We start from the raw sequence: 23,871 nt of genomic DNA, 5'->3' as shown, positions 1-23,871 counted from the left end.
GCAGGCTTCCTGCTGAGCAGGGAGCCTGATGTGGGGCTCGATGCCAGGATCCTAGGATCATGACCTGAGCCGAAGGCAGAGGCTTAATGACTGAGCCACCCCAGCGGCCCACAAAGCAATTTTTAAAGAGAAGTCCTGTTAAAGGTTCCTTGAGCTCGTGTGGGGATGTTACCTGGGGGTCTTAAAGGTACCTAGCAGTGGGGTCCCCTTTACTGTGAGGAGGCTGGGAGCTTTGAGCTTTTTTTTTTTTTTTTTTAATTAAAAGCAATTGATTTGAATGTCCTCTGGATTAGAAAGTCCTGATGAACTCAGACTTTCATCTTTTATATGAGCCACCAGTTTCCATCTGTAAAGCAAATATGTCACCATTTCTAAAAGCTGGTTTCACACTGTCACCTCTGGCTCTCTTTCCTCTGTCACTGGACTGTCAGCTCCTCAAGGGAACTCATGTCTTAGTACGACCTCGGTCTTCCTTCAGCGGCTACCCTAGGCCCAACACCCAGCGCACACCCACGTCTCCTGGAGACCAGAGCAGCACACGGCGTCGTGGAGGACAGTGCCCTGCTCACCTCGCAAAACTCTGATCGGGTCAGTCACTTCTGTGTTCTGTTCATCTCGTGAGGCAGGACCCCACCTACTGGAGGGATGATCCGGGTACCGTCATTCCGGGGCCTCGATTCTTTTACCTACAACATGAAATAAAGATGCTCGCCCACATGAAAGACCGGGACTCCGAAAACTAGAAAACCCCGCGGAAACACTGAAGAGAACACAGAAGGAACGGCACCCCGCGCTCACGGAGCGGAAGAGCACACATCGGTACAGCGTCCACACTACCCAAAGCAATCTACAGATTCAGTGCCGTCCCTGTTAAAGTACCAACAGCATTTTTCACAGAACTAGAACAAACAATCCTGAAACGTGTGGATCCACAGAACCCCCAAACAGTCAAAGTAATAGTGAAATGAAAAACAAAACTTGGGGCGCCGGGGTGGCTCAGTGGGCTAAAGTGTCTGCCTTCGGCTCAGGTCATGATCTCAGGGTCCTGGGATCGAGTCCCGCATCGGGCTCTCTGCTCAGCAGGGAGCCTGCTTTCCCCCCTCTCTGCCTGCCTCTCTGCCTACTTGTGATCTCTGTCTGTCCAATAAATAAAAAGATAATCTTAAAAAAAAAAAAGAAAGAAAGAAAAAAGAAAAACAAAACTGGAAGAATTGTGATCCCAGATTGCAAGATACACTACAGAGCGGTCACGATCGGAGCAGTCCAGGACCTGCACAGAACCAGACACAGGTCATGGATCGGAACAGAGAACCGAGAAAGAAGCCCACAGTTGCACAGTCAACTCATCTTCAACAAAGGAGGCAAGAACAGGCAAGAGGAAGAGGACAGTGTTGTGGAAACTGTCCTCTCGTGCAAGAGAATGAAACTGGGCCACCTTCTTACACCAAACACAAAAATAAACTCAAAATGGATGAAAGGCCTAGATGGGGGGACCTGACATCATAAAAATTCTGGAAGTCAGCCCAGGCAGAACTTTCTCTGACATGGGCCGTGGCGACGGTCTCGTAAAGCAAAGGAAATAAAAGCAAAAATGAACTACTGGGCCTACACCAAAATGAAAAGCTTCTGCAAAGCGAGAGAATCAACAAGATCAAAGGCAACCTACGGAGCGGGAGAAGACACTCGCAAATGACCTTTCCAATGAAGGCTTAGCATCCGGAAGAACGGATGCGACTCAACACCCAAAAAACCAAAATGGTCCAATTAAAACACGGGCAGAAGATCTGAACAGACATTCCTCTAAGAGGACACGCAGACGGCCAACAGACGCACAGGGAGACACTCCCCATCGCTCATCGTCCGCAAGTCACCTGCCACCTGTCAGGACGGCCGAAATCAGCAGCTTGAGAAATGACAGGTGTCGGCGAGGATGCGGAGAAGGGGGAGCCTCGCGCCCTGCTGGTGGGAACGCAAGCGTGGGGCAGCCACTCTGGAACACAGTACAGAGGGTCCTCAAGCTAGAAGCAGAATTACAGAATTACCATACGATTCAGTAATTCCACTCCTGGATACTGACCCAAAGAACACAAAACACAAATTCAAAAGAACACGCGCAGTCCAGTTGTGTTATCTACGATAGCCAAGACACGGGGAGAACCCCAGTGTCCATCAGCTGAGGGGTGGGTGAAGATGTGGTATATACGTTTATACGTGTGTATCGGCTCAGGTCATGACCTTGGGATCCTGGGATGGAGCCCCGCATCGGGCACAGAGCCCAAGTTTCTCCTTCTCTCTCTCTCCCTCTGCCTTCCCCTGACCCCTCTTAAAAAAAAAAAAAAAAACCCAAAACAAAGTGCCAGGATCAATAACCAGGCTGTTTATTTTCCCAAACACAGCGCAGCACGCTCCTGGAACACCCACTGAAGCTAAAAGGCATCTCATGTGGCCCTCGCAAGTTTCACATGGGGCTTCCTGGCGGATGGGTACCACGGCTGTGGTCAGGAGCCAGTCTGGAATGGGGACAGCCTCGGGTCACTGAGCAGGAGGTGGAGAGGGGCAAAGCGACAGAGGACACACGTGGGGAAACCCTCACTAGTGCGTGGCTGCCGGGCCCCGAGGTCTACCTGCGACTGGAACCCTCCCCTGGCCGGCACTGGCTCCCAGTGGAGGAAGTTCTGCAAAGGCGAGAGCAGGTCTTTTTTTTTTTTTTTGAAATTTTTTAGATTAACTGATTCATTTTAGGGGGAGGGGCAGAGACAGAGGAATCCTCAAGCAGACTCCCCGCTGAGCGTGGGCCTGATGTAGGGCTCAATCCCAGGACCCTGAGATCATGACCTGAGCCGAAGTCAGGAGTCGGATGCTTGGCTGACTGAGCCTCCGGGCGCCCCAGGGGCAGGCTCTCCAGAAGCTGCCCAAAGGACACGGGGTCCCCAGAACCTGTTGGAATGGGCGAGCGCAGACGAGGGCGACTGGCTCGGGCAGGACTTGCAGAAGCCTGGCTGGGCCCACGGAGCCCCGGGGGGCTGCCTCTGTTCCGCACCCCTCCAGGGAGGCAAAGCTGACCGTCTCCTGCCCCTTGAGCGTCCCCAGAGAAGTGGCTCCTCCAAGCACAAAGCTGGGAAACCCGGCCGACCCGCTGAGCCGCGGCCACAAGAGGGCAACAGGAGGGGCAGGAAACAACGGGCACTTAGCCTTCTACTCGCCCCGCGCAGTGGGTATACTGAGACACGCGCACGTGCCGGGAACGAACGTCCCTCCTTAGTAGCAGCTGATCCCCGAGACCCGTCCCCTAAAACGGCTCTCTGACGCCAGGAAAAGGAATCACAGCCACCCCCACACAGCAAGTGAGGCCTGAAGGAAGGGGGCGCTTGACGTCTGTGCTGGGCTCGCAAAATCCCTTCAGCGCTCCGACGGTCCCTCTGCACAGGGACGCCCGTCCTCTGGACATTCGCAGCACGCAAGAAATCCCAGAACGACGGATTATAAGTAGTGTTTTAGGGAAAAGAACCCAAAAGCCCGTAAGCGAGAGATGTGGCGATTTCCTGGGAAAAGTCCCCTTAGGCCGTGGGTTCTGCAAGGGGTGGTCCCCTGCACCAGCACCGGCAGCACCTGAGAATTTCTCGGGACTGCAGATTCTCGGGCCCTTCCCAGACCTGCCGGAGCACCCTCTGGGATGGTCTTTGCAGGCCGCCCTCCCACACCCCAGGTCGTTCCGCTGAACCCCATGTCTGAGCGCCGCTGCCGACCCGCACATCTGTCTGGCACAGCGACCGGAGCCGACGAGCCACGGCCGGGGTCACGGGGGAGCACACCAATAGCCTCGGGAACCAAATCTCCAGGACCTGGACCAGACCAGGACCTGGCAGCCGGGGGGCGATGGGGCGAGGGCCTTTCTGGACAGACGCTCTCTGTGGGGACTGGAGCTCACAGGCAGGGCCTCAGGGATGACTCAACCCTGAAAAGGAAGAGTTCCGGGAGGACCCAGTCCACCCCGATGCTGCCGGTGGTGAGGGGGACAGACCCACAGGTCAGCGGAAGCCGAGAAACAGACCACGCAGATAGGCTCAGCGGGCTTTCGCGGGGCGCGTAAAAGCAGCTCGTGAAGGAGTAGTGCTGGGGCAAGTGGACGAGGGGGCGGGTCATGAGCTGTGCGTGACGTCACATCTCACACAAAATTAACTCCTAATGGGACCTAGACTTCAAACATAAGATAGTAACATTTTTTAGAAAAATATAGGAGAAAATCATTGGGATCTAGGGTAGGCAGTTTTTGGACTTGTCACCACAAGAATCCTCTAGAAACAGAAATTTAATTAGACTTTATCAAAATTCAAAAATTTTGCTCTACAAAAGCCCCGGTGAGGAGGGCAAGAAGACCGGGAGGCATCTTTGCGAACCACACACCCAAACCTTGAACATGCAGAGAACTCTCACAACCCAACAGTAAAACACAAACCAGACAATCAGTAAATGGGCAAAAGACCCGAAAGACATTTCAGCCAAGAGAATATACAACTGACCAGCGTAGGAACAGGTGGCTACTGTCATCCTCCGCCAGGGAAACGTGCTCAGCACGGCACCGGGACACAGCGCGCTCCCGCCCGAGTAGCGCAGGAAACCCCGGGCACGCGTGGGCGGCTGGCGGAGCGGAGACCAGGGTGGTGTCTCTTGTGACCTGCAAGCACGTGGCCTATGACCCCACCGCTGCAGTCGGGGGCGCCTGCCCCAGAGAAATGAACACTTGCGCCCACACAAAAACCCGCACACCTCTTTGGAGCAGCTCTACTCACAACAGGCCAGATGGCTGGCCCCCAACGGGTGACCCCGGTCCGTGGTCCAGAGGGACCCACACCTGGAAGGCTCATCCGCGATGAAAAGGAGTGAACCACTGATACGCTTGGGCTCTGGGGAACTCTCCAGAGTGGTGCTAAGAACGCCGGTCCCAAAACGTCACCTACTGCCTGACTCCATTCACGTAACCTCCCTGAAATGTCACGACACATGGATGGGGCCTAGAGTCGTGGCTGGCGGGGTGTGGGGGAGACGGCGGGTGAGGCTGTAGAGGGGCAGCGGGGGGACACCTGTGGGGGTGGGATGCTCTGTACTGCGCTGCGTCACGGTCGCCGTCCTGGACGTGACCCCGCACTGGACGCCTGCAGGGTGTCACGGTAGGGACCTGGGCAAAGAGCACGGGGGATCACGGCGCGGTCCTTCCGACGACTGCACGGGGATCTACAGTTACCTCAAAACTGAACGTTCAATTAAGAAAAGACACGGAGGGGCGCCTGGGTGGCTCAGTGGGTTCAGGTCTCTGCCTTCCGCTCAGGTCATGATCCCAGGGTCCTGGGATCGAGCCCCGCATCTGGCTCTCTGCTTAGCGGGGAGCCTGCTTCCTCCTCTCTCTCTGCCTGCCTCACTGCTTCCTTGTGACCTCTGTCAAATAAGTAAACAAAATCTTAAAAAAAAAAAAAGAAAGAAAGAAAGAAAGAAAATGCACAAGCAGCAGGAGTAGCAGAAGGAGAGAGGGAAGCAGGCTCCCCACTGAGCAGGGAGCCCTGATGCAGGGCTTGATCCCAGGAACCCTGGATCATGACCTGAGCTGAATTCAGGAGTTGGGCACTTAGCCGACTGAGCCCCTCTGGGAGCCCCGTAGAAGCGACGTTAAGCACAGTGTTCGGGTTGGGGCCAGATTCCGATGAAAACAGCGTGGGTGGCTTTCGCTGGGCAGCTGGAAACCGGAACTCTGGTCTCCGGGCACACTGAGGGAGCAGCATGAGAGGTTCCCAGCGGGCTGGGATCGTGGCTCCCGTGAGGCTCCTTCTGCAGAGCTGCGGACCGAAACACAAACTCAGCCCTGGGGCCGGAGCCTGGCCCCTTCTCTTTCCGCGCACTACCCGTGGGGATTCCGGGACAGGGACATGGGGCAGATCAGCCGGGTGATGGGTCCGCGGGGAACGGGGTCTGCCAGCCGGCCTACCGGCTGGAATTATCAAATTCCTCATGATAAAATTACCCGTAAATGGCGTCCACGCACGCTCGTCCTGTGCCTCCTCTTCCACTTGCTCTGGCCGTGGACAGGCATCTTTTCTTCACCTCACCTGGCCGGTCACCTGGGACTCGGCCAGCCACTGTCCTCCCCAGCCACTCCCCCGCAGGGGGTCCTCCTCCTCCCCATCTAGTCTGGGCTCTCCTGGGGCACAGCCCACACCCCTTCTCACCGCTCCTCCGGAGGACCCCTCCCCGGGCAGCCACACCTGCTTCCACGCCTACGTGCAGACCATCGGCGGCTGGTACTGCTCCGAGGAGTCTGATGTGGATGTCCAGCTGCCCCCACACCTTCGCTTGGAGGCCACAAGCAGCCGGACATGCCAGAAGTGAGCGCCGGGCCATTCCTGGCTTCCCTGCCCAACGGGACCCTCCTGGGCCGCCCACATCTTAGAACACGGTGGTCAGAGATGTACTCGTCCCGCCCCAGGGCCAGCGGCCCCACACACCCTACCTGCAGCCTCCGTGGACCACACCCCACCTCCTCCCTCCTGGAAGGCGGCAAGGGCCCCCGAAGACTCTTCCTGCTCCTGACCCCCGGCCGGCCTCCACTTCCCACGCTGCAGAGGGAGCTTCATTGAGAACTGGGACCCAATCATATCGTCTGTCACCCTGAAAGCCGATGGCCTCCTACTGTCCCCGGGACAGAACCAAGCCCAGCAGGCTCCTCTGCCCAACCCCCCTCGCTGACCTCTTAGGCCTCTGTGGCCTCCCACTAGTTCCCAGAAGCACCCAGCGCCTTCCTGCCCCCGGCCTCCCACAGGCTCCTCCCTGTGCCTGGAGCCTCCGCCGGGCTCTGCCGTGGGCTCACTCCTACTCATTCTTCACATCTGAGCTTAATTGGCACATCTTCGGGGAAGGGTTTCCTGGTCCGCCTGTCCAAATTAAGGCCTTGTAACACGTTCTAAAAGCACCCTGCAATTTTCCCTCGCCGCAACTTTGACCTTACAGTGGTAATCACTTCTGTGTTTCGTTTATCCGGAGACCCTACAGGATCCACAGGGCAAGAGCCATCGATCGGCCGTGTTGGGGCCCGTGCAGGCCAGGCCCAGGGAGGGCGGCAATGCTGACGGGGCCATCTGCTCCTCCACGTATGTCCCTGCACGTACCCCCACCCCCGCTGGGGACTGAGGTCCCCTCCACAGGATCGTGCTGCCTCCGCCGTTTGCTTTTCCTAGAGACCCCCCACCCGTGCAAGCCCCCCGGCTCCTTCCACAGAGCCCAGGCTCACCCTCCAGACCCCTCCCTCCCCATCAACTCCCCTCCCCGCCGAATCCCAACGCGGGGTTGACCTTCTTATTAAACAGTTGTCTCGGGTTGTCATAGATCGTGGCCAGTGTCTGTGGGCTGTCTGTTGGTTTTTCACCCAGATTCCCAACGGAACCACGATCTTCCTACTCTCTCCCTTTTGAAACCCTCACGTCCCCGGTGCACCGCGCCCCACCAACAGTAAGTCTCGGTGTCTTTCCCCTGGGCTCCTCGGTGCCGCCAGATAATTCAGAGTTGGTCGGAAAGCTTCAGATGCCTCATTTGTCAAACTTAGGACGGGAACTTCAGAAACTGGGGTAGATTAGTGGGGAGACCGGAAGAGACTCCCCGTGTCCCCATCCAATGCTTATCCCACTTCCTCCGTGTTTCAGAGCACCTGCTCCTGCCAGCCTCAGCCACCCACCAGCCAGGACCCAGGGCCCGCCTGCTCCGTCCCCCCACACAGGCAGGCCACGAGGCCCTTCCCGTGCGCCGTCTGGGGCGGTGTGGGCCTGGCCTTGCTTTCCCGGGGCTCCTGCCTTCCCTCTTCCCTCTCCCTCGGATGCGGACCCTCTCTGTAGGGTTTCCAGCTCCACGCACTCAAAAGAAAGTCTGAACAGATAATCTGCATTAGCGAAGAAAGCTTGCAAACTGTGATGCCGTCACAGGAAATGGAGGCTTTTCAGGACGGCAGCTGGTGCCCGTGAGAACATTCCAACGGCTCAGACGGGGCCACATCCGTCCCTTGCCCCAGTATCCACAGGCACCGCCGGCGCTACGTGGTGAAGCTCTGCTTTGTCTGAGGCAGCAGAACAGGTATGAGCCTTCCCCCCTGCCACCACATACGACCCGGCAGGTGCCCCCTGTAGCCCGCTGGGAGGAAGCCTGGAAGGGCCGCATGTGGGACCTGGGCTTGGCCAAACCAACGGCTCCTCGCCCTCCGCTTCTGGGGAGGGTGCTCCGGCCCCCAGGGAAGCCCCGCATACGCCTTCCTCAGTACGAAGGGGGAAAGGTCTGAGTGAGGTGCACCTGCTTCACCTGCAGTGATCAGGCAGCTCTCCGCCACCAAGGTCAATCACAAGATCACAATCCGTCTGGGACCCAAGCCTGGCTGCAGGAGGGCACCAAGCCAGCCACATCTCCCCAGTGATGGCCACTGGTCTCCCACGGGGCCCGAGCCTGGCTGCCTCGGGCAGGTGGGGAGGGGACCAGAGTTCATTTCCGTGGTGACAAGTGTTCACAGCCAGAACTCTGACATGCGGGGAAGACGTCCCACCACTGCTCTCCACTCAGAAAGCCCAGACACCTCATCGGGCTACTCTGAGATTTGCAGGAATCTTCTATAAGGACACAGCACGGCTCTACAGAACCCCTGCCGTCCAGAAGCTTCTACAGCCCGCCCTTAGGGAAACACCGGCCTGGAGAGGGGAGAAGCAGCACAGGCCACACAACTCAAATTCCCTCAGGAGGACAGGTGTGGACGCTTTTTATGAAGACTGCTCTGTGCGGGTCTGACTACTGGAGGCTCCTCTCGCCGGTGGGATCTGACAGAACGTGTCCTTTTGTGTCTGGCCTGTGTCACTAGGCTCGATGTCCTCCAGGCCCCCCAGCGGGGCAGTGGGGGTCAGAATGCCCCCCTCCTGCGGCCTGGACACCCCTCCCCTGCGCAGACCGGCCACACCGTGCGTAGCCCTTCACCCGCCGTCGGACACGGGGCTGTTTCCAGCCCTTGGCTATCGCGAATCCTGCTGCCGTGAACGCAGGGTACAAGCGGCTCTCGGAGTCCTCGCTTCCACCCGTCCGGGGGTGGACCTGGACACAGAAGTCTGGATCGCAGGGGGACTCTGTCTCATGGGCTGAGGACTCGCCATACGGCGCCCACAGCGGCTGGGTCACCGTCCGTCCCGCCCGCGGTGCCCGGGCTTCCCGCTGCCCCGCGTCCCCCCACGCCTGCTGTCCTGCTCCTTTGTTTTTGTAGTCACCATCCTGGTGGGGGGGAGGTGGAGAAAGACCATCTTTTAGTGGGACCTGCAAAAGCCCCGATTCAGAAAAAGCAACCCGGGTGGAAGTGTTGCGCAACGAACACATCACAACCTGAGAACGCAGGCAGCTAAAAATAACTCCGGGAAGAGGCGTTTTCAGGGCCGCCGGTGACGTAAGTGTGAAATGAAGATTCTCTCTGGTTTCTTGGCCTGGCGGGGCCTTCCCTGCCCCTCCCGGGACCAGCTATGTGACAGGTGTCGGGGGAGGGTTCCGGAAGTGAGGCGGTGGCACACCGCGAGTCCGTCCCCGGCTGGGACGACAGACTGGATCCAGCCGGCCTCGCTCTCCAACGCAAGTCTCAGGTGAGCCCCACGCCCCACGCTGGGAGCTGTTTGTGTTACATTCTGAAATAATTATAGAATCACAGGAAATTTCCAAAAGAGCACAGAGAGGCCCCAAGCACCCTCCACGCGCACTTCCCCGACGGTCTGGCTTACGTAACTATGGGGGACGGCACGGTTCCCACGAGGCCACCGCACGGAGTGTGTCCCTGTCGCTCCGTGCACCAGCACCACAGCTGCAGCTCTGGGTGGCCTCCCCCACCATCCAGATGCAGGAGGACTGCTCCATCTGGAGAAGACCTTGCCAATGGGCCCCCTCAATGTCATGCCCCCTCCAGCCACCCCTGACTTCCAGCCACCTCGAAGCCAGTCTCCGTCTCTGACACGCTGTCGTTTCAAGGGGATCATACGGACAGAATCGTGCATGACGACACCTTCGGACGCTGGCTTTTTTTCACTCAGCAAAATGCCCCAGAGGTCCATCAGGTTGTCACTGGGACAGGGCATCCCTGTGTGGAGCTGTAACACTCAGAGGCATGGGTTTGTGAAACGGTTGGTTTAACAGTTCCCGTGCCGGGGGACCCCCGGGCTTTCCCCCACTTGAGGCTTTTGCTTATAACGAAGCTGTGAACAAGCGTGCACGGCTTTGTGTGGACACGGCTGTCACCTCCCTGGGATCCATGCCCTGGAGTGCGAGGGGTCAGGCCAGGTCGCCGACAAGTGCACGCTTCATTGACTAAGAAGCTGTGACAGTGTTTGAGAGGCCCAGTGTCTCGGCGTCCTTGCCAGCGTCTGGGGTCACCACTGGGTCTGACCGGAGCCGCCGTCACAGACGGACCCGGCATCTCCCGGGGGCTTCCCTTCGCACGTCCCGAATGGCGAAGGTCACTGGACACCTTCTCGCGGCCACTCTGCCGTGTATATCACCTCATCGCTGAGTGTCCCCTCAGACCGCCTGGGGTTCTCCCTGTTGTATCTCGACGGCCCCCACGTATCTAGCCCCTTCATCAGAAACGTGGCTCCCAAGCACTTTCTCCCTCCCTACCGCTCTGCTTGGGATCCTCCCAACGGGGGCCTGGCCCAACGAAGGTTTCTCACGTGATCAAGCCCCACTCACCGATCTTCGCTTCTGTGGATTGTGTTTCTGGTGTCCTGGCTATGACCCGTGTGCTGAGCCCTGGCTCCCCAGATTGCCTCCGAGCTTTCCCGGGAGAGCGTTCCACTTTCACACGTTAAGCTGCATTCTCCCATTTGAGTTAACGTCTGTGTAGGACGGGATGCCGAGGGTCATTCTGCCCACAGACAAGCAGTGGGCCGGCACCACGGAAACGCTTCTGCGCCTCTGCCCAGAACCAGCTGTCTCTACTCGTGCGGCTGGACGTCTGCCTTCTCTCTCCTGTTCCGACGCCCGCTGCGGTGTCTGTCCCCGGCCAGCACCAGGCCTGGCAGACAGCAGGCAATGCTGGCGGAAGGACCACGGTTTTGGAAAAAGTCCTACAACGTGGTAGACTGTTTCCTCTCACTTTATTCTCCTTCGAGACGGTTTAAGCCATGCTCATCCCTTGACTTTCTATACAAACTTTTAGAACAACCGTGCCTTTACCTACATCAAGTCTTGCTGGAATTCACACAGGTAATTTTGGTAACGTTTTAGTTAACAGAATATAACCAAGATGTTATCATTTCAACATGTAATTAATATAAGAATAATTAATGATTTTTTTCATGCGTATACCCTACCTTCACTCAGATCAGCCATTTCAAGTGCTCAGCCCTGGTCTAGAGGCTCAGGGAACATTTTCTAAGCAAGAAGGATGTTTTCCACTGGGCCCATGTGCCATAAAATATTAAAAGCTTTAAGGGAAAAATGATGAAAAGAGAAAAGCAAACAAATGAGCCATCTTGACAAACGTGTGCTGCAGAATGTTCCTGAAAGACGGGTCTTGGGTGGGGTGTGGACCCCCGGGAAGTAGCAGGTGGGTAGAGAGGAATTGTGTGGCCAGTAAATTGGTGAGACACTGCAGATTCCCAATCTGGAGTCCTGATTCACAATGGCACAGTAAAGGCCCTGAGAAGTCCTGTAATAAAAAATCTGCTGGAAAGTGTTTAGCCCAGCAGGGTCTGAGCTTATCTGGTACACTTGTGCGCACACTGTTTCATGTGCTCGAGAACTGCAGCCCAAAGCACAGACTGGGTGTGCCAGTGCAAGGGAAGGGGCTGGTCCTGCTGCAGGGCACAGGCACCAGGGACCAGGGTGTGAGTCTGGCTCTGCCCTGTTCTGGACGTCAGATACCTCCGTATTAGCTATTTCCTCTCCTGGGGCCTCAGTTTCCTCCTTTGCACAACGAGCCCTTCAGCCCGCACAGGTACGGCTTTGAAATTCTAGCTCATCGTGACAATCCCGTAAGACAGTGGCTCCCTAGCACTTTCCAAGGCACAACCCCACGCCCCCCATGACCCTGCCTGCGTCTGTTTTCCGGAAACAAGCCTGCGGTGTCAGAGAGAAGCAGCACGATACGGCAGTCACGCCTGCTTGCTTAGTTCAAACCCGTGAACTCGACATCGACAATTCTGTGCACCGGTTACAGCCCCCAGTGCTTTCCAACCTTGTCTCCCATCACACAGGCCTCCGCTCCGGCCCAGAGTTTTCCTTTCGGGACCTTCCCAGAGCCTCCCTCACCCGCCCTCCCGCCAGCCCCACTGCCTTGCCTCTGCCTCCTCTCGGTGCATCTCCCCCTCCCTCCGGTGTGGCGTGCGTGCTCTCTCTGGGCGGCCACCGCTTTTAAAGCCCCAGGCGGCCACCGTGCATGCCCATGCCCCTTTCTCCCACCACCGTGACGCCACCAGGAGGACCGAGTTTGACTGCCACAGGCCACTGGACAGCTGCGCGCCGCCCGGGGCTCCGTGACCACTCGGGGAGTGTTTCACTGCCTGGAGACTAACTCCCGAGAACCGCTTCACCCGCCCGCTGGTTCCCGCTCCGGAATCTGCAGGCTGACAGGGGCTCTCGAAAGCAGACGTGGGAGGCCAGTCTCTCTCTGTGTGTCTCTGTGGGATGGACACGGAACACGGGCCTCTGCTGTGGCCACAGGACCTTATCAGCAGCTTCCTGACTTCAGGATGGCCCCTGTCCCCCAACAGGTACCATGTCTCCAGATCCGGGACCAGGAACTTGGGAACAGGAGGGCACCCCCCAGGGAGGCATGGCACATACCCAGGTGACCTGCGGGAAGAAAACTGTCCCCCACCTAGCTCAAGCCGCCTCTCAGGGCGGGGCCCTTAGACGATGGAGCACCCAGACCTCTCACTCCCGCATCTTGCTCTTGTTCTCATCCTAGGTCACTTTCCCCTCTATTAAAGTGAACAGTTGCAGGGCGCCTGGGGGGGCTCAGTCGGTAGCGTCCGACTCTTAAATCTCGGCTCAGCTCCTGATCTCAGGGTCGTGGGATTGAGCCCTGCGTTGGGCTCTGCGCTCAGGCAGGAATCTGCTAGAGATTGCCTCGCCCCTCCGCCCCCTCCCGCTCGCTTGCGCACGCTCTCTCTCTCTCATAAATAAATCTTAAAAAAAAAAAAAGGAAAAGTGAACAGCTACAAACCATACACACACCATGGAAGCCAAGAGACAACCGCTCTGCCTGGTTTCCTACGGTGCCTCCCAGGCCGGCCTGTCTCCTGTCTTTCTGCCACATCGGCCTCCGCGTCTGGGAAGGACGGGCTTCGCTGAGGCCCCGGGCGGCTCCCTCTGGGGGCTGCACCCTGAGTTCTCACGGCGGCCCACTCTGTCCCCCTCCCAGCACCCCCAACGTCATTTTGGTGAAATCAGTGTGTAACATCATGACATGAATGATCTGAAACACCAGCGACTGCACCGACTGCTTGCTCGAGCACATTTATTATTCACACACTTGCAGTGTGACCTGTAGGCAGGTAATGATTTACTTTTTCATATCTCCTTAGTTCTTATTATCTGCACACACTCGGTCACTGGGTACGCAGGTTAGACTTTGTTGTTCTGTGTCGGTCACGTTGTGCATGAGGACCTGGTGCACTGGTTCACGTGGGTGTTGTGTGTGCTGGTGTGTCGGTCCCGTGTTACGTGTAGCTCTGGTTGTGTGTGGAGGGCGGGGGTCTTGTCTCTGTAGGTGTTGTGTTTTGCTGTTGTCGGCAGGCCTTGTGCTGTGCGCAGATCTGGTTGTGCGTGCTGGTGTGCAGACCTCATGTCATCTGTGTGTAGACGGTGTCATGTGGGGTTCGCGCCGCGTGGTGGTCCCATAGCGTGTGTACGTGTGCGGACGCTGCTGGTGGCGATGGCGCTGGGGCCAGGTGCTCTTGGCCACACCCCCATGTCCTGCAACCGCTCCTCCCTGTGCTGTCCGTCTGTCCGCCCTGGGGTCAAGCCCTGGCCAGGGTGCAGGGGGCCCACCCGCCCTGGAGGCCAGACACAGGCTGGGGGCCGGGCGCGTCCCTCCGCGGTGCCCGGGCTCGTGGTGAGCAGCTCCGGACTCCTGGGCGCCTTGTCTCCACCCTCAGGTCCCCTCTCTCCGTCTGGGGCGCGCGTCCCTGTGGTCGCCTCGGAGGGCTGAGCCGGAGGCCCATCTTTTGAGAAGACTTGCCGTGTCCACAGATGTCTTATTCACGCCTCCGACGACAGCTGGTCTGCGGGGCCTGTGGTCCTGTACACTCAGGCCGGGAAGGCGGGACGTCCAGCGTCACAGGGGAGGGGGGACACTGTCCCCGCTGGCCAGCCTCTGCCCCCAGAAACTTTCAGACCTTCTGCCTCCCTCCACCGCCCTTGCGCATCCCAACCTGCTTCAGGGCTGAGCGCTGGTCCCCCCGCCGCCAGCCTGCAGATTTTCTCGTGTTCCTTCTTTTCCAGTTTTTCCTGTTTCTCTCCCTGAGCCCCTTCCTTTCATTGGAGACAACGTCTGTATCTCTGACGTGCGCATCTGGTTCTTTAGGAAGATTTCTGAGCAACGAGGGGAGACAGAGGTCTGCACTCTGCCCCCCCAAAATGTAAACCAAGGAAGTATGGCCTTTCTTGTGCTGATCAGAGCCCCCCCCCGACAGTGGTCTTTCTGCACACGCACGTTTCTATGCGGGCGGCTGACGCTTTCCAACTGGGCCCCCTTGGGAGCTCTGGTGATGAAAAGACCCTCGGGCATTCTCAGCAGAAGGTGGGGGAGCTCCGGGGCCACAGCGCGGGTCCGGGAGGTCAGGCGTGCCAGGGAGAGGGGCCCCCGGGACGCACGGAGACTGAGAACACAGAATCAGTGAGCGGGACGGACGCGGCCGGCTCAGAACCAGGCCTCTGCCAGCCTCGGGACTGACGTAGTGCTGAAGTCACTCCTGTGTTTTGGGTCACAAGGAGATGCAAATGTACTCTGAGTACTCTGCGTGCTCTAGCCTTACGCAAGGCGACACACGTGGCCCGCTCCTCCTGTAAGAGTCCTTGTCCTGCAGGGACAGTCCCAAGGGCACTCCTTGTTGTCCTGTCCCCAGAGCATGAGTGGACAGTACGGTCCTGCTCCGTCATCCCGAGCACCAGCCCCACGCAGACCACGACAGGAGGACCCCCGACTCACGGGGATGGTGCCTCCCACCGCAAGGGCAGACGGCCGTCGGACAGCGGAGTTCCGCGGACGCAAGTGACCCAGCAAGGCTCACGGCTGTGAGCTGGGGACGCCGATCACGTGAAACACCAAAAATCAACCAAACAAGACGGTGACCCCCGGCACAGACCAAGCAAAGAAAGGCATCATCTCGGAGAAATCCAAGTTTCATTTTGATGGGAGTTCGTGGAACTGTGACCCCGCGGGCCCCAGAAGGCTTGGGAGAGGGCCCGGGGTTGGGATTCTGTGGATTTTAGGAGGGTGAGAGGCCTCAGCTGGGCCCCCAATTGTGACCCGGAGCTGCCCCTCTGCGCCACTCCAAGGGCTCCTCAACACCCCAAATTCTCCACGGCCAGCTTGCAGCCTCTGTGACCCTTGCTTCCTGCTCCAGAAACTCTCCGTCCTTCTGTCAAAGCCTACCTGATCTGGAGGACGTCATCCAAAGGGCCCCCCCTTGGGGACGCCCTCCTGGCCACACCCCTTCTGCCCCCCAACAGGCCACACCCCCTTCCCCCTGAGAGACCCAAGACCACCTGCGCCCTCCTCAGCACATACCTCTCTCTGCAGCAAGTTAGGGCCCTGGACCGTCCACACCAGCCTCAACCAGAGCTCACTCAAAACTGTTTTCCTGGGGCGCCTGATTGGCTCAGTGGGTTAAGCCGCTGCCTTCAGCTCAGGTCATGATCTCAGGGTCCTGGGATCGAGTCCCATATCGGGCTCTCTGCTCAGCAGGGAGCCTGCTTCCTTCCCTTCCACTCTCTCTGCCTGCCTCTCTGCCTGCTGTGATCTCTCTCTGTCAAATAAATAAATAAAATCTTTAAAAAAAAAAAAAAAAAAAAAAAAAAAAAAACTGTTTTCCTTACGTCAGCTCCCCCGTGGCTCTCGAGCCCTCCCTCTGGAAACTCCTGCTCTCCCTTAGTTTCTCTGGGGGCACGTTCCTGAGCTCCCCTCCCTTCCTGTCTTCTGTCTAAATCCACCCCCGGTGGTGGGGGGGGGGGGTAACCCAGGCTACCCCCGAGTCTCCTCTCCCTCCAGACCCAGCACCTACCCCACACCCGTGTCCCCAGTCCAGACGCGGTCCACCCTCGGCCCCGGACCCCACCTGATGCCTGGTTCCAGGCACCGCCGACCTCTCTGCCGACACGCCCTACACAGGAGCTGACGGCTTGAACGGCTCGCCCCTAGTTTTAACAGCTGCAAGGGACATAATTTCCAGCATATTATAAATATTGGCTTCTTAAAATAAAACCGTTAGGTCACTCTTCTAAACACGTCTATTGGAATCGAGCGCCACAGGGTGACATGCACAGCCATCTGTTTCAAGGCACGGGCACGAGCTCTCCCTCCGCAGTCGGGAAGTTCACGGCCCTTCCTCGTCTGGGATCTCCACGCCCCTCCCTGCTGACGCCAAACCCCAGCTCCATCTTCCTGCCGAAGCCCACCCTGCCAGGATGCGAATCCGTTTATGCACATAAATCAAATCGGCATTGATCCTCCGGACCAGAGCATGGGATCCTTTCCTCCGGGTGGAGCTGGCACTGCGGTCACTGGAACCCCGCGGACCGAGCAATGACAGCACACGTTCGATCAACTGTCCTCTAACGGCCTTGATGAGGCTGAGGCCCTTCCCCAGCGGCTCACTGGTCACGGACACGCGCTCGCAGCTGTTCCCACTCTCCGCTGCTGTTAACGTGAGCGCCGGGAGCCTTGTTCTGCAGACGAGTGACCAGGAGGGAGGTAACGGCTGTTACCGCAGCGTCTCCCGCAGCCACTCGACAACGACCGCTGTGACCCTCCACAGGTCCCCACCAGCTCCACATCTGCTGAAAGCCTGAGGTCTCTTACCCACAGTGAAGCCACAGCCCCCACACCCACACATCCGTTGTTTCCTGAGGATTCTGCACCTGGGGCAGCGGCCCAGCCCAAGAACGGAGATGGGGTTGCCTGTCTCAGAGTCTCCCGGACTCTGAGTGGAAGGTCGTTCCTCGGGATCAGAGTGTGTTGGGGAGGTGAGGACCCAGACTCTAGGCCCTGAGCAAGGGTCTCTCTCACCCCAGAGGGGTGGTTAGAAGATGCCGCTGTCTGCGGGGCCGATTCCCCCCCATCCGCACCCCATCCTCCCCGGTCTCCACCCACCTGCGCCTGCAGCTCCGCAACGGTCCCTCCAGTCACCCACCACATTTCCCAACCAAACCCACAGCGCGGCCTCCTGGCTCTGGATGTAACTCTGTCCTGGTTCCTCCTTTGCCTCCTGCTTCCACCCTGTTTGTAATTGTCAGGCCCGGATTCCCCACGAGGCAAGGACGGGGTCATCGAGAAAAAGACACAGATCCTGTCCCACTCCTGCCCAAAGACCGTCGGTGGCATCCGCTGGGCACTGGGGATACACGCTGAACGGTGGATAGCCCGCGTGGCCCTCCTGTGCTTTCTCCCCTCGGTCACACTGCCCGGCTCACCCTTGGGCACACAAAGCTCGTTTCCCCCCAGGCCTCTGCACCTGCCACTCCCCTGCCCACGACACTCTCACCCCAGACCTCTAGGAGGGCCTTGCCGCACTGATCTCAGCCCCGGTGTCCCCTGCTCAGACAGCATGTGTGGCCACCCCCACCCACACCCAGCGTCCATCTGCCTCCTGTCCCCTACGTGCTCTAACTGTGGTCCACCTGACCAAGTTCAGATTCGACTGTTTCAGTCAATGCTGCCCTCCCACCAGCATATCAGACCCAAGAGACAGGGCCTTCTCCCCTGTTCTCTGCGGTGCCCAGCATATGACAGGCGCACACCGAACAAATATTTGTGGAACGAATGGCCAAAGGGACGAAAATGCACGGCGTGAACTGCTGGAGGTGGGCGGGGGCGGGTGCCAGCCTCCCCTTCCAAACCCGACGAGATTGGGAAAGCACGGAAGCCGTTGCTGAACCAACCTGCCCTCTGAAATCACGCGTTATCAGAAAAGTACCTTAAATCTCCCTTAAGTCTGCAAAATGGGAGGAGTGTTCTCTTGCTGGCGTTCTCCCCGGATAACGATATCAAAAGAATGATAATGAGAGGTTGATCTGAGGCAAACAGAGCTCTTTCTCAACTATAATTACCCCAAGGAAAGGTATTAGCCTTGGAATTGGGGTTGATTTTTTAAATGTATTTATTTGTCTCCTGGGAAAGAATAACCGGCCTTTCTGCTTCCAAAATAGAATATACCATTAAACCCTCTGTTGGGAACTTTTTCTGCCAGAAACATGAATCAGAGAAGTCAACAGGGAGAGCCCCAGAAAGGAGGCCTTTGCCGGTTCTCCCCTTCCACACCCACACCCCAGCTCTCCGACTCAGCCATTCACCGCAAAGCCCAGAGGTCAAGGAAACTCGGAGAAGCTGCGTGGACAGGGAAGCCGCGGACAATGGGAGAAGGTGCGGCTGGGAAACAAAGTATCCCGGGTGCTGTCCCGGGACCGGGACACTTGTCACCGCGGCTGGGAAACAAAGTATCCCGGGGGGCTGTCCCGGGACCGGGACACTTGTCACCGCGGCTGGGAAACAAAGTATCTGGGGTGCTGTCCCGGGACCGGGACACTTGTCACCGCGGCTGGGAAACAAAGTATCTGGGGTGCTGTCCCGGGGCCGGGGCATTTGTCACCGCAGCCGCTGCCTCCTGGCACCTCTGGGGCAGTTCTCCCCCCCAGGCCTGTTAAGGCTTATCGGGAAACCAGGTGCTTCCCTACTTTCATCCCCAAACGCGCTGGGGCGCCACGCGGGGCCCGCGATGGACCTGGTGCGTCCGGACTTCGTGCAAGTGGCTTAAGCAAAGGTGGTTCTGTGCGGGCGCCGCGGTCAGCGTCTCTGATGTCACGCTTGTTTCTACCATTTTAACGTGGGGGGAGGTCGGGGCTATTTCCGCGCCTTTGCGGGGAGGAGCCCCCTCCGCGACTTCAACAGCGCCGCAGAGGCGAGCCCCAGGCTGGGGCACCGGCAGGTGCGCGTCCCCCGCGCGTCCACGCTGGCTCCCCACGCCCGACCCCCGCCGCGCGCCTGCCCCCGTCGCGGAGGCCGCGTGGCCAGCGCCTCCGCCCACGCCGGCCGGGCCTCACCTGCGCGACCCGCAGCCCCTTCCTCGCGCAGCCGCGCCCCCCCCCCACCCCGGTCACCGCGCACGGGCTCCACCCCCTTCCCCGGCCGCCCAGGGGGTGCAGGAGAGGGGGCGGGGCGCCCCGGGGGGCCGCGGGAGCCCCGCCGCCCGGACCGCGGGTCGGCGCTCCTAACCGCCGGGACGGGGCGCCCCGGGGCCGAGCCCGACGACGGGGACGGTGACATCACGCCGGGCCGTCGGCGGCGAGGGCGCCCGGGGGCGGGGAGCGCGGGCCGGGGCCGGGGGCGGAGGAGCCCCCGCGCCGCACCCACGGGCGAGCGCGGCCCACGGCGGCCAGGCGGCGGCGGCGGCGGCGGCGGCGGCGGCGGCGCGCGCGGCGGGCCCGGAGCGCGCGGGCCGCGGGGTGGCGGGCGGGCGGCGCGCAGGGCGATCCCGGAGCGGCTCCGCGAAATCCAGCCGGGTTTTGACTCCGATCGCCCACGGAGCCCGCAGCCGGCGAATGTAACAAAGAACAGTCGGCATGGCGGCTGGACCGGGGCGGGCGGCGGGCGGGCGGGGCCGGGGCGGCGGGCCGGGCGCGGGGCGCGGGGCGCGGGCGCGGGCCGGGCGGGGCCGGGGCGGCGCGCGGGGGCGGCGGCGGGCGCGGGGCCCCGGGCTTTACCTGCCTGTGGAATGTGCAGAGCGGGCTCGGATCCGGACTCCGGGTTGCGATCCGCTCCGGAAACTGCGCAGCACCGGAAGCCGGGGGGCGGCGGCGGGGCATTGTGGGAGTTGTAGTCCGCGGGGCCGAGGCGCCGGCGCGGGCGGCGCGGACGGGGGCGGACGGAGAGCGGCGGCGCGGACGGGAGCGGCGGCTGCGGACGGCGGGGACCGACGGCAGCAAGCGCGTCGCCGGCGGTGTGGACGGGTCGTGGGAAAGCGGACCGCGCCGGCGGGGGAGTGGGACGGCGCGGGGTGCGCACCCGGGAGCGGGCGGCGTAGACCCACGGCGGCCCGCGGGTCGCAGGCGGTGTGGACGAGGAGTGAGAAACCGCGCGGACCGGGAGCGGCGAGGCGCGGGCGGTGTGGACCCGCAGCAGGCAGGTCGCAGGCGGTGTGGACCGGGAGTGGGAGAGCGGGTGCCGCGGACCCGGCAGCGGGCGGCATGGACTCGAGAGCGGTCAGGCGTGGCTGTGGGGGGCACCGAGGGCGAGGGCGCCGTGGACAGAGCGGCAGGGAGCGGGCGGTGTGGACCGAGAGTGGGAGAGGGAGTGGTGTGGCTCGAGTAGGGGGGAAGCGGGCGGTGTAGACGGGAGGGCGGCAAGCCGGTTCTGCTGTCGCTTCTGGACGAGTGCCGCGTCCTGACCCTCGAAGCGACAGGCGCCGGTAGCCCCTGGCCCTCCAGGTCTCTTGTGGCGGCCGGGGAGCCTCGATTTCCTTGGGGCGTGGGAGAGGTCGGGCTCCCCGCGGGCGTCGGCGGTCTGCGGCTGCATCGCGGGTGACCCGGGCAGCGGCGGGTGCGGGCGGCGTCCTCCAGTCCGCCGGGACGTGCAGGGGAGCCGCCCTCCGCCCCCAAAGCCCAGGGGGGACGGTTGGGCACCGCGGGCTCCCGAAATCCACCGCTGACCGGTGCCGTGCGGCTCCGGGGAAAGTTCGGGACCGGCACGGCCCTGGTCAGGGCAGCTGTGAAGGCCACGCTGCCCCCTGGGCTGTTTCTGCCCCCGCCTGTCCCCCCGGCTCCCCCGGCTGCGAGGCCTCTGGGCGCCCTGCCTGGAATGTACCTGCGGCCGCCGAATGCTGCGAATAGAAGGGACTAGAGGGGCCCTGGAGCGTCGGGGCGCAGGGCCCAGAGCCGGCCCGGGAGCTCCCGCAGTGGAGTCCCCGAGGGGATGAGCTGTGGGGATGGTTTGCCGCCGGCATCAGGAAGTCACAGGAATCAGCAGGAAAAAGCCCACCGTGTGGGAAAACGGACCCCTCCTGGCAAGGGACATTCGGTGCTTCTTAGGCATCAGCAAGGCTGTGCACTGTGCGGTCAAGAGAGAAAAGGCAACATTGAGTGCGATCGTCTTTACCTGTTATGTTAGCAAAGATATATTTTTTTTAAAGCTCAATAGCATCATTTTGAAGAGACTGCAGAAAATAAGGTGTCTCATCCTTTCCTGGTGGGAGACTGATTCGGTATAGCCCCCATCTGGGCCATTTGTTAATGTGGAAATTCCAAATGCATAGAGCCTCGGCTGGGCAGCCCCGCAAGCTGCATTATTCAACAGCCGGACGAATTTGTGTGGACTGGTGTTAAGTGAGGACCCATCGAGGGGCCCCGCTGTAGGGGTAGAAGGTTGGGCAGGTGCGGGGGAGTCTCGGGCTGCTGGGGCTCGTGGGTCTGCTCTCCCTGGGTCTGCATCCCCGCCTCCCACACTGTCCCTTCTGGACGAGTGCCGGGTCCTCTCTTGGTCATCTCGCCCTTACCCTGCTCACACCCCTGCCCCCCAGCTATGGGTTCCCCGCCTTCCTCCAGCCTTTTGTCCCTTAGCCACGTCCTTGAGGTCTTTTGCACAGATTCCCTCTACCTTGGAGTGCTCTCCTGGGGTTCTCCCCCACCATCTTTTCAGCATTCGGGTCTCTGCTCCATCCCCAGGAGCCCCAGCCTGACCGCTACAGCTAACAGACGCCCCTCGCCTACCTCCCACCCCTCAAGTGACCACTCCCAGTCCTCAGAGCCCAGGGAGCAGCTTCTCTAGGCCCCCACACACCAGAGGTACTGGCAAGCATGAGCAAGAGCAGGTTGTTGGCAGAAAAAACGGAGAGGTTACAGCGAGGGTGAAAACCTGTAAAAGTGGAAGACCCAAGCCCCCCTGAAGCCGTTTCTCATGTTGGTACGTAGCACAGGGCTGGGATTCATATCCGCGGTGCTCACTGAATCTTCGGGAGAATTTTCAGTGTGTTCAGTATATGCCTTCTACGAAGGCTGGAAGCAGTTCCTTTCAAGGCAGATTTCTATCCAGAATTTTATTATTTTTTTATTAGTTTCAGAGGTAGAGGTCAGTGATTCATCAATAGCATACAATGCCCAGTGGTCATCACATCCTGGGCCCTCCTGAATGCCCATCCCCCACTTACCCCAGCCCCCCAGCCCCTCCCCTCCAGCGACCCTCAGCCCATTTCCTGGAGTTAGCATGGCTTCTGATTTGCCTCCCTCTCTGATTTCCTCTTGTTTTATTTTCCCTTCCCTTCCCCTGTGTGCATGGGTTTTGTTTCTGAAATTCCGTGTATGAATAAAATCACGTAATTGTCTTTCTCTGATCTATCGGAAATACCAAATTTTTTTCAAAGTTGTGTTTCTGAAAGCATCAAATTTTATGATTAACGTAACAAAAACAAGGTAGGAACCTTGCCTGAACCCCAAGCAGGAAAACAAAAGAAAAGCCACCTGTAAACGATGTTCAGCTGGGGAGACCTGAACAGAGCCAATACCTGGCAGCCTCAGTGCCCAGCTCCCCAAGCGTGATGACCACTGGGTGTGACGATGCCGTCCTTCTCAGAAAACGCGTTCTGAAGCATTTCGGGTAAAACACAATGTCTCCACATAGCAGTGGATCGAGAGGTCATGGGGAGGTAGCACAGTTATACCCAAATCGGTGAATCTCTACATGGGTTATTCTGTAGGTTTGACATTTTTATTTATTTTATTTAAAGATTTTTACTTATTTGTCAGAGAGAGTGAGTGAGCACAAGCAGGGGGAGCGGCAGAGGGAGAAGCAGGTTCCCCGCGGAGCAGGGAGCCCAAGCGGGACTCGATCCCAGGACCCCAGGATCATGACCTGAGCCGATGCGGATGGTTCACCGACAGAGCCCCCCCAGGCGCCCCTTACTTTTCTTAAAAGTAAGCTGAGGAAATTAAACCTGAGAAGAGCTTCCACCTCTGAGTGGACATGTACATTCCAAGTCCCGTGTCTCATCAGCCCTGGTTTTTTGTTAATTGACTCCTTTCGTAACGTTATAAAAAATAAATATCCTAAGCCACTTCTCTACACTCCCTCCAACTTGCGATCGGGCTGGTTTTTCTTGCCCAGATAAAGCAAGGGATCTAATCAGCAAGTGATTTTCCTCACTCTGTGCAAAGTGGTGCTTTTCGCTTTATAGTATTCCTGCCACTTAACCACTGTGCGATCTTGGGTAAGTCACTTAACCTCTCTGGGCCTCAGCTTCCTAGTCTGTGGAGTGGACATGGATCATAACTCGAGCGGTTGTTTCAAAGAGTGTAGGAGTCAGTAGATAATAAAACTCCAAACAGAGTTCTGGCCAATAGTGTGTGCTCGATTCCTATCAGCTGTGATCAGGAATCGTTATCTAGCTTTTGTGTAAAATACCAAGTAGCCCAGGGCGCCTGAGCACCCGGCTTTAAATCAGGATCATCAGTAGTTCCGAATGCTTGCCACACGCAGGACGCCAGGTAGGGGTTTGCACGGTGGAAGTGGCCGTGCGGAGCTGGGGACAGTGGTGGGCGGAGCGTGACTGTGTGTGTCTCTCGGGTGCTGTGGGAAGAGGGCCCTGTGCCAATCCTCCATCCTGGTGGCCAGACCTC

General features: G+C 59.2%; 1 protein-coding gene across 5 annotated transcripts in view; it reads right to left on the bottom strand.

Moving 5' to 3' along the window:
• PRDM15 (PR/SET domain 15) overlaps window positions 1-20,041 on the bottom strand; it is a 60,741-nt gene extending 40,700 nt beyond the window's left edge. The window contains exons 1-3 of one of the 5 annotated variants that reach the window (XM_045084455.1): window positions 19,969-20,041; window positions 5,595-5,828; window positions 570-686 (exon numbers count right to left, since the gene is read on the bottom strand). The gene's annotated coding sequence lies outside the window, so the exon portion shown is untranslated. Of the gene's footprint in view, window positions 1-569; window positions 687-5,594; window positions 5,829-6,013; window positions 13,173-19,968 lie in introns of those variants that run through there. The other 4 variants (XM_013061339.2, XM_045084454.1, XM_045084452.1 and 1 more) reach the window with 4 other exon arrangements.
• Window positions 20,042-23,871: the final 3,830 nt, after the last annotated feature.

This window comes from Mustela putorius, unplaced genomic scaffold (genome assembly GCF_011764305.1).
Source record: "Mustela putorius furo isolate JIRA1106 unplaced genomic scaffold, ASM1176430v1.1 tig00000765_pilon_pilon_pilon, whole genome shotgun sequence".
In the NCBI taxonomy this organism is placed as follows: Eukaryota; Metazoa; Chordata; class Mammalia; order Carnivora; family Mustelidae; genus Mustela; species Mustela putorius.
This window is presented reverse-complemented; position numbering and strand designations above follow the sequence as displayed.